General features: G+C 31.7%; 1 pseudogene; it reads left to right on the forward strand.

The window, feature by feature from the left end:
* Nucleotides 1-434: 434 nt before the first annotated feature.
* Nucleotides 435-1,611, forward strand: LOC121366498 (annotated as a pseudogene).
* Nucleotides 1,612-10,414: the final 8,803 nt, after the last annotated feature.

Genomic DNA, 10,414 nt, shown 5'->3' on the forward strand with positions numbered 1-10,414 from the left:
ATGTATTTGACAGCTGGTGGAAGAACTTCATTTGTTGAAATTGCATATATTGTTAAGTAACTTTTAGAAACAATATAGAAAAGGCTTAGTAAACATAAAGATACTAGAAGGGCTTTTTTTATTTCATCAACCTAACAAGCCTTCACATGTAAATGAAGTTTTAATTCAACTTTGAAGTCACATCATTTATTATTTTATAGGAATTTTGGAAGAAGTTAGATCTCTTGGGTCTCCTTGGTATTACAGCACCAGTAATACTATACACATATTGTATGTATTAATAATGACACTATGTTTAGAAAGAACAATGGTCTAGTGGTGGTACTGAAGACTAGGTTATCTAGATCATGCTATAGTAATGGAAGAGATGTTCTCGGTTAGTGCAGCAATAGACATTGAGTTTGATGGTGCCATTCTAATCTCTGTGTAATCAGTTAGTAAGAATGGATCTGATGAACAAAAGGAGAAGTACTTACCAAAAGTATACAAAGAGCTCTAGAAAAGTGACCATTTTTCTTTTAGCTTATTAATGGTGAACATGTTGCGGAGCACTAGCAATGAGTGAAGCTACAGCTGGGGAGGGGATGTTGTCTCCATGAAATTGTTGAGGGTGAGAAAAAAGGTTTGTATTTTGTATGCTTAGTTCTTTGGCTCTAATATTTTGAAGTTTCTTATCATTGAGACCCCAACTGTTCCCATCTTCTCATAGGTTGTTAGAATTTTGGTTTCCTCATACCATGATCTTCATTCTTTTAGGAGACTATTATATTTCTTAATGGTATCTAAGTTCTGGATTACCAATGGCCCCTGAATGCGTGATGTTCTTATTGGTATATGGTAAGACTGAACCCAACAAGAAAGAACACGGTATTACAACATTTATTATTGAAAAGGTGAACACATAGCATTGGTAGACAAACGATGTGTCTTGTTTACTGGAAAAACATGATGTGTGTTGTTTATAGGACATGGAAGGATTAGTACGCTCAAAACTAGATAAACTTGGTATGAGAGGTTCTAATACTAGTGAACTAATATTTGACAACTGTCATGTCCCAGGTTTAGCTAACCTCAACAAATATTTAATATATATCTTCCATTAAAAGCCTCTAATGTTGTTGGAGAAGTCATAAAGGATATATGTCCTAATGAGTGGTAGATTATGAACGAGCTATACAGCAGCTGGACCAGTAGGACTATGCAGCCTGTGTTTGATATTGCATTTCCATATATGCATATGCGAGAACAATTTGGGCAAAAAATTGGCCACTTTCAACTGCTCCAGGGCAAGATGGCAGATATGTACACACGACTAAGTGCTTGTCGTTCTTATGTGTACTCAGTAGCAAGGTCATGTGATACTGGAGATGCATTTGGTAAGACTGGCTGCGGAGCTATACTCTATGTCTGCTTGGAATGTACTCAAGTTGCAGCTCGATGCTATACAATGTTTAGGTTAGTTTTGTTGCTGTAGTTATGAAAGATCTGTCTGATATTAGGAGGTACTGGTTGGATATTAATGAGTACCCAACTGGACGTTTACCTTCGAGGATGCAAAGTTATATGAGATTGGAGCTGGTACCAGTGAGATAAGGAGATGGCTTATGGGAGGTATTTCAATAGTATGTTCGAAACTGAATAGGACCAAGAGTTCATTTTTATTCTGCTATTGTTAAATATGTGTTATTATATTAATAAATTTCCAAATGAAAATTGACGTCTTGTATTATCACATTATTTTGTTCATTGCTTATTTTTGTCATTATGATAAATGGTTGTGAAAGGACGTGACTTATGCTCTTAGTTGCTGTAGAGGAGTGACCAGCAAATGTGAAGATTAACAATATTTTAGTAATGAAGATACTTATTGGGCAATTTCAAAATGACAGATTACCACATGATTTGTATTGTGTTCTCTCCCTATTTCTGAAGAGTACGTGAAATATGATTATCAGGACAATTATTGTATTTAGTAGATCAATTTAACTGGCAAACTAGTACAGTGACTCTTATTTTTATTTACAATAGTGCAATAAAAGGTTGCCAGGGTTCAATTTTATCTTCTAGGTGATATTTTAATAACTGACCTAAATTTGAGTATATTGCTAAGAATATTCTGAGTGGTATGTACTCTCTCTCCTCTCTACTATCAAATTTTGCCTACTATGTGGTTGGTCTACCTAATAAATTTAATGTCATTGAGGATGTGGATTGGATTGGCCTGTTCCAGTGTTGTTCGTTTTTCTGGATATTGCATCTGTATGTGTGTGGTTAAATAGGAAATGGGGGAGTGTGAGTTAGCAATGAAGAAAGCTGTAGGTGAAAGGTGAAGATGTTACAAATGAACAGAATTCTCTTGAAGTCAAATGAAAGAAATGAACATTTAGTTACAAATTGACTCAAAGGCATCAATCCTTGAATAACAACACATATATATTTACCTCAGTTTAAATCACATGGAAGCTTTTAATAACTTGTGGAGGTTTATATCTAATAGGAGCTATGTGCTGTATTATAGCTGGTATTACTAGTATGTATCATCCTCCTGAGTACTATATTATTAATGGTATACTATCAGATGTGTTCCTCTGATGTCTGTTTATAATTCATATCCACTATATATTTCTAGTAGCATTATTTATTTTAGTAATATTTATATACTAGTCCTACACCTACATAATATTATGTGTTAATGATGATATATAGCAAACATTATAATATCTATGTATTGATTAATTTTCATTGAGTTAATATTTGTACTCATATAGGACCAACCTATGTACTGTACATGGCTGACAATCATTTCGTACTACTTTTTGAAAGACACTAAGCAATTCTTGCAAGTAGCTAGTGTTGATTACCTTGGGAACCTGGGGAAGGGTGTGAAAACAAAGAATAATAGGGGATAGGCAGATACAAGTATTCCTACATAATAACACAGGTACTCACAATGAAAGGATGTGAACTAACTACCAAATGTAGTAAGTAAAGTTACATTTCTTCCTTGCCTAGGCCTATGTGGTTTATAGGGATGATGAAACTGCCATCAGATATCTTGTATTCTTACTACAAGCTTTGAAAGGTTTCAATCATATCCATTGTCATATGTATAGATGGGAGTGGAGTAATTTGTTATTAAGTCCTTTACTACTATTGATCATGTTACTGATGATCTATCTAGCTATATTCATAAAAACATAGATATTTCATAAACCTCATGGTATATCTATAGACCTAAATGTGTAGTCCCATCCTGTAGCAAACTGGTTTCTAAATAAACTTGTCACATTCATTTATAATTGTTAATGGAGCCTTAGCAATAACTATTTAAGGTTGAACATAATTCATAGTTGAAATATGCTGAGTAATATAATGTTGAGTAAGACGGCCCTTGTTAAAAACATTTCTATTCTTATTACATCATCATAAGAGTTCCTATAAACTTGAATTTCTTTTCTCACAATTTCTTTTCTTTGATGTAAGCACAAGAGTGAAATGAGGCTTAACATCCATATTTAATATAGAAGTAATTTTCCCTCAAGACAAAAGGAGGTGGCTATGCACGCACATTTTATAACTGCTCAGAGATGGGGGCCAAGCCCATGCTCCACACTTAGTCTACTGCCTTCAACCTCTCATTATGGGGTGTAGGTACAAGCTCTCTACTAATACTCACCAATCTGTTTATTACTGTAGACTAATACTTAAATCAAATTAAGACACCAAAGGTTCTAATATGAACATTACATAGATAATATGATTGTATTATATTAATTGTATAATGTCACACTAAATGTTATATTACATTTTTTGGAAAAATACAATCTAAAAATGATCAACATTTTAAAACAGCTTACTAATTTTCACAGATAAAAAATAACATAATACAACTTTTCACCACATATACAGACTCATCAATCATGAAAATGATATTTCTTACTAGATGTAATTATGACAAGAGATTTTAACATGTATTATATGCAATGTAAATAATATAGATTGTATGGTTGTTTCAACTTATAATCCAATGATATAATGTTTTGCTCAAGAATAATTTAAGTAGTTTTAATGGAAAGATGATTGTGATAAGTTGACTATAAAATAATAGAAGTCATATTTTACTATATAGTAATTTAAGTCACTATGATTAGCACTGCCTAATTAGTAACTGTGATTTAATTGTGAAGTATTTTGAGGTTTCTCACTCAACCTTAATTGTAAACATTCTTTCAAATTTGGATGTATCATATTTTTCTAAATTTTTATTACAGATTGACAGAGTTACATATTTACTTCCTTACAGATTTGCAAGTTCAACTAAGTGGATGAAAGCATAGTTTACAAAATGACTATTTCTTAGGATTGGGGAAAGTTTTTCATACATAACTATATATGAGTAAATCATTTATATTTAAAGTTAACTAGCTCATTTTTTTAAATAATTGTGGGTATGGATTTAAGTGGATCTTAGTGTCATATGTGTCATGATATTGACTGGGAGAGATGAAGGAGTGTTACAAAGAATTAATAAAATTAGAACTCTGGTCTATATATATTTTTAACAACATCATACTAACAAGGTTAGCTAGCACAGCTCAGTGATGACCCTAAATGTTTTTTTCAAGGCAAATAACACAAAATAGTCTGTACTTGTCAATTCACTATACCAAAATGTGAAGTAATTAGGCAAGCAATCTCAAGATATGACAATCTCATGAAGCTATATATCATATATTTGTTGTGGTTAGACAGGTGCTACAAAGGGCTGTCACTTATGTATTCTGTGTATTCTGTGTATACGACTATCAGTATATGTATTCTATGGGGTAGCTTTGTTGTATCATGAGTGTCACTATGAAATTTTAATAGAAATCTCTACACATTTTACACATGCTCATTTAGTAAGCCAAAGTACATAAACTATACAGTTCATGATTCCATAGTAATTAGTAATCAAGTATAATAGTTGTTTAATATGTTTTCAAGGCATATATTTAGCTGGAAGATGCATGCAACCAAAGTAACTCTATATGTTAAACAGTCAAACGAATCCATTACTTGTAGAATGATGGAACCTATGCATTGTTTGTTAACTGTACATGAATTATTTCAACTATATATATATTGCTTCATATACATTTTTAATACTTTTTTGGCATCATAGATTTTTAATCTGTAGTGCATGACCCTGACGTTGTAAATTATATCTTAATTGTTGAAATGATATATATCTGTCACTAATAAAATCAATCAAAACAATGCAAGTATTACTTTTGGTTCTTATAGTATTAGACTACACAGTGGTGTTTTGGCTTAATTTGTGGATAGCTCAATATTGAGATGCATAATGATGTAACTATGGCAACCAATTAAGACTTAGGTTGAAACGACATGATACATTTTTAGTTAGTGATGTTATCTATTGTGAGGATATCATTGGTTAATTATAGTCTTTGAAAAGTTTCTTTTTAAAGTAATAAGACAAATGTAATTTCAACTACAAAAAAGACAACCACGAATCATATGGCATACATATACTAATTAGCAAAATACAAATAAATATACTAACAAATAATATATAGCAGCTACTGTTTTAAATAAAATAATCTCCAAATCAGTTAGAGAACATTGGCTGTCCAGAAGAAGTTGTAACGACCTCCTCCAGGTGCTTCATTAAGAGTGACCTCCATTCCATTAGAAAATTACTGAGGTCAAACTCAGTGAGAGCATTTGTGATCTCCAGAGAGGTGAAAACATCTCCAACACGCATATTACGTACCACTCCAAGAACAGCTTAGGCAGCACCACAAAGTCACTTGGTTTCCAACATGAACATCAGGTTGAGTAACCAGAAGATGACCCTCTTTATAGATACCCAACATCAAACTTGCGTCCACTCCATGAAGCAGGAGGGACATTCTTGATAACATAGTGTTGTGGGATTTGGAGAATACCAGATACTAACAAAAAACAGAGATGTATTAAATGAAACAATAAGTTTTTTTTGTCTTACTTTCTCTGAGTACAGCAGTGTCAGTAGCAGACTCTTGAGTGATTTCCCAAGTGCTTCCCAATTTTGCTGGGAAAGGTCCTGCAGTGATCAGTTGACCACAGACCTATAAGTAGCACCAACAGACATTGCCACAGGATAGACAAACTGAACACTAGTTTGTGCCCTGAGAACCTGCAAGCAGCATAATAAACCATAGGATATTGATATTGAAGTTTTTGGTAAAGACAACTACTTCAAAGTCTACATTTGAGGTGGCATTGATAAACTTGATGGGAATATCAGTAGTCATTGTTCTAGGTAGTCTCTATATAAGATGTTTTATTTGCGGACTGAAGCGGCTTAAAAGAATTAACTATATTCACAGCATCTGAGTTACACTCACGTGATCACAGCATTATAATGTAAAATAATGTCAATATTACAACAATTGTTTTTATTTGGTGGAATCTTGGTGGATTACCAGTGGAAGTTACCTCTACAATTACAATCTTTTACATCCAATTTGCAATAGTACATGAATTCCAACAGTATTCCAATACATTTCCAATAGTAAAAACCATCAATATACCATACATTGTTTATTTACACAAAAGTCTGGGAAATTACCCATTGTAAACTCATTGTAAATCAGCTATATCCCATCACATTTCCATCACATTTCCAAATGTTGGAAAACATATACCAGACCCCTGTGTTATTAGCACATAAAATTAATTATTATTAATAACACATACAACATTTTAATACACACCTTCCTATAAAGTGATGCCAGACCTGCTGTTGTTGCTTTGAGTTACTGATTGGTGATGGTCTGATGTTCAGTGTTAATTAAGGTGAGATTTTGGCTATGTATATATCGAGATATATATATATAAAGAAACAGTGTCATCAGTACACCAGTTGAAAACATTACAGTACAAATGGTATTCCGAATATTATTTACTCCCACAACAAAAAAATAGGATACTGACATATTATGAATTACACAGATTTCACATGATTTCAAAAGTCTATAAATAAGTCAATAACGCATTTCGCATAGTCGGGTATTGGAGCTCTCATCAGTGAAGGTTATCTGTATTGATTTTCCTTATTTCCTACACAATAAAATTACTAATTAATGATCTAACAAAGTATTTCTTTGTCATTTCTTTATGAGTTCATTTATTGTTTTGTTTGTTACCATAATTATTATGCATATTCAAATACCCAATAAAATAATCAGTAGAATTAATGCCTTTCATTTCCCAATGACATTACTATAGTTATCGTTCTCTAGTCAATTGTACCTCTTCAAAACAGAATATATTAAAGTATGTAATTATAGGAGTGACTTAAATGAATTCATTAGTGCAGTTAGCTTCGTGAATTCCTTGTAACATTTGTTGTAAAACTGTCTAACTATCAACACAACAAGAAAAGAATAAATAAAGATGTCTTTTCGATTTTAAGCTTTAGTTTCAAGTAGTTAGCTTGTTACAACTATGCTTTCATTATATTCACATACATTACTTGAATCAGGTGCAGTCTGTAAATCTGCAAGGCAGCAAATCTGTAATTCTACTAATCTGTAATAAAAATTAATAAAATACAGTACATGTAAATCTGTCCTTCCAATTCCTCTAATACAGTAAAGTGTGAAAAATCAACACAGTTAATAATTAGGCAATGTCTAGAGTTAGTAATAATGTCAATAGATTGCTGTACTTAATAGGATTAATACTGTACCCTAGACTCTAAACCTTAAAGATCAGAACTTGAATGTGTTAATTCTGTGTTAAAGTACAGCATTAGACTACTTAAACTAATATCTAATGTAACCATCATAGCATTCTGGTCTATAATTATAAAAAAGTTTAATTATGCCCAAAGTACATTGCATTATGTAGGATAGAGTTATTCCATCCACTGTGTTCTCCCTTCAGTATAAGTAACTTTCTGGTACTACTCTTTTAGGACAGTAAGCAACTTCTTCCAAGTCTAGCTTGGGAACCAGGGTTTATTGATATCATGTCCATTACAAAGAATGTGAAACAAGATAATAGGGATGGCAGATACATCATCACTACATAATATCACAAGTAACACAAAGAAACTGTTTACTGACTATGAAATGCAGTATGGTTAGTACATTTTGTCTTGGATAGTTAGATAGTGATGATACAACTGCCCATCCCTATTATTTTGTTACCTTCTTTGAAAAGCACTGACATTAATTGTCCCTATATTACTCCATTTATAGTAAATCATTTTATCACTTGTGATTATATTTATTGCCTATATCAGATATTTTGTATTCTTACCTACGAGCTTTGAAAGGTTTTCATCATATTCCATTGTCATATGTATAGATGGACACAAATAATTTCTCAAGTCAAGTGTTTGTTTTATAAAGATACAAATCAATTTGTTGTATGAACATATAATGACAAAGATGTAATTATTAGTTACATAATTAAAGAAATATTTAGAATGTAAGAAATTAAGCTAAAGTAAACATTGTGAGAATTGATTAGCTTTGGAATTATAATTTCTTTAAAAAGAGTTAGGAAAGTAGTCTTGAGCCATGCCAAGTCCACTCACTACAGGGTGGGGTATGTTATCTAGAAGTCTTATGTATGTTAATAATGATATCAAACATGTAACTTTAATCTCTTTTGATTATTATTGACTTTGTTCAAGTTTACTTCTGTAGTGATTATTATTTCTGGCCATTAAAATAACATCTGTTGGCCATGACAACAATTTCATTAAAGTAGATATGTCTTACCTTTTATGATCAGTTTCATTGTCATTTTGTTATAAAGAGAGATAAGGTTAATAAACTGTTATAATAACTAGACACTAAACTACCAGTACATATACACTGGATATAATAGTAAAGTCCTTATTAACCCTTAGAAGAAAGTTGTCACAAATTCATAACATCATTGTTTTAATTTAAATAACGAAAATTATAAATTTGTGTGTTTCTGTCTGCGTTCGTTCTACCAAGCTTTCAAATTTTTACCATTAGACAAATACTTGTTCACTGACTATATAATAATCTTAATCTGAATTAACTTAGAGGATGTATACATGATATATATGCCAATATAAAGTAAGAGTCCTGTACATACATCAGAACCATCTACTTGTCCATCTTCTATTTGTAAGACTCCATTAATTTCATTCTTTTTAGACACATGTCTATTATACTATTTTATCTCTGTATTCACATCTATTTTCTATGGTCCATTTTTTATAGTTCAATGATACTATATGTTTATATCACTAATGTATGTATCTCATAGTTTCTATTACTTTATTTGTATGTTACTATTTTTAGTATTCAAAAGCTCTATTAGAGTTTGTTTGTTCCCTAAAAGCTTAAAAGAAAAGTTTGTCACAAGACCTAAACTTCCCAAATATTCTGATCAGTTCCTATAATGTGACAGTTAGAGCAGTCGTGTACTATTGATATAACTGTCCCTGAGGAGATGAAGAAGAGATAATGAGAGTAGTTAGGATTGGAGAAGAAAAGGAAGACACAAATAAAGGAGAGGCATAAAGAGCTTCAAATCCCATTCCACAGGTCATTAATTCAATGACTGAAGTACTTGATAGCTTGTTTTTTGTTCCTTAGGAATGCGGGTCCACTTGTTGTGTCACTTCTCCAATATTAATTAAACCAGTTGTCTCATGACTATGACATCAGATTCATCTTTAGAAAACTCAGTCATATCATTTTTAACATTATAATAGTTTTTTAATTAAGGTTTTGTAGCACATTCCTTTACACTCACAACTCATTTCTCATTATCACCTGTCAATATCAACTTAATGTGTATATATTTTGTGAACTGTTTCAATCTGTGTAATAACCAAATGACTAAGAATAAACATTGTTGAAAAATAATTCTGCCAAAAAAGTTGACTTAATTAACACTGAAGCAACAATTGAATAAGTGTCATTAACCCAAATGGAGACTAAAGAACATGTGAATTGTTTAAAATGGCTGATTAAGTATCAAAACCATAGTAAAACAAGCAATTAGCATTTCCAAAATATTATTTCTTTTAAAAATGTAACAATCTAAGCAATGCAACACTATGTTCTAGTTCATTAATTTATTAGATTTAAAAAAAATGTCGCAAATAGTCATACTCAAAAATAAAAACCTTATATATTAATCATTGAGTTTTTGAGAGGAAACATCGTATATTTTCAGCAGTGGATAAGTTGTCAACAGGAGGTGACTCTACTGCTCTTATAATGTTTACTCCATTTAACATTAGTAGGCTGACCATCAATCCATAATTGAAGAACATTAGAGAGTTTTCTGCTCATCACTGAAATGACTCTATGCAATGACATCAAAGCTCCCCATGCTTAACTTCAAGGGCTTCTCCTATTTCCTT

This window comes from Gigantopelta aegis, unplaced genomic scaffold, assembly GCF_016097555.1.
Source record: "Gigantopelta aegis isolate Gae_Host unplaced genomic scaffold, Gae_host_genome ctg5948_pilon_pilon, whole genome shotgun sequence".
Classification (NCBI taxonomy): Eukaryota; Metazoa; Mollusca; class Gastropoda; order Neomphalida; family Peltospiridae; genus Gigantopelta; species Gigantopelta aegis.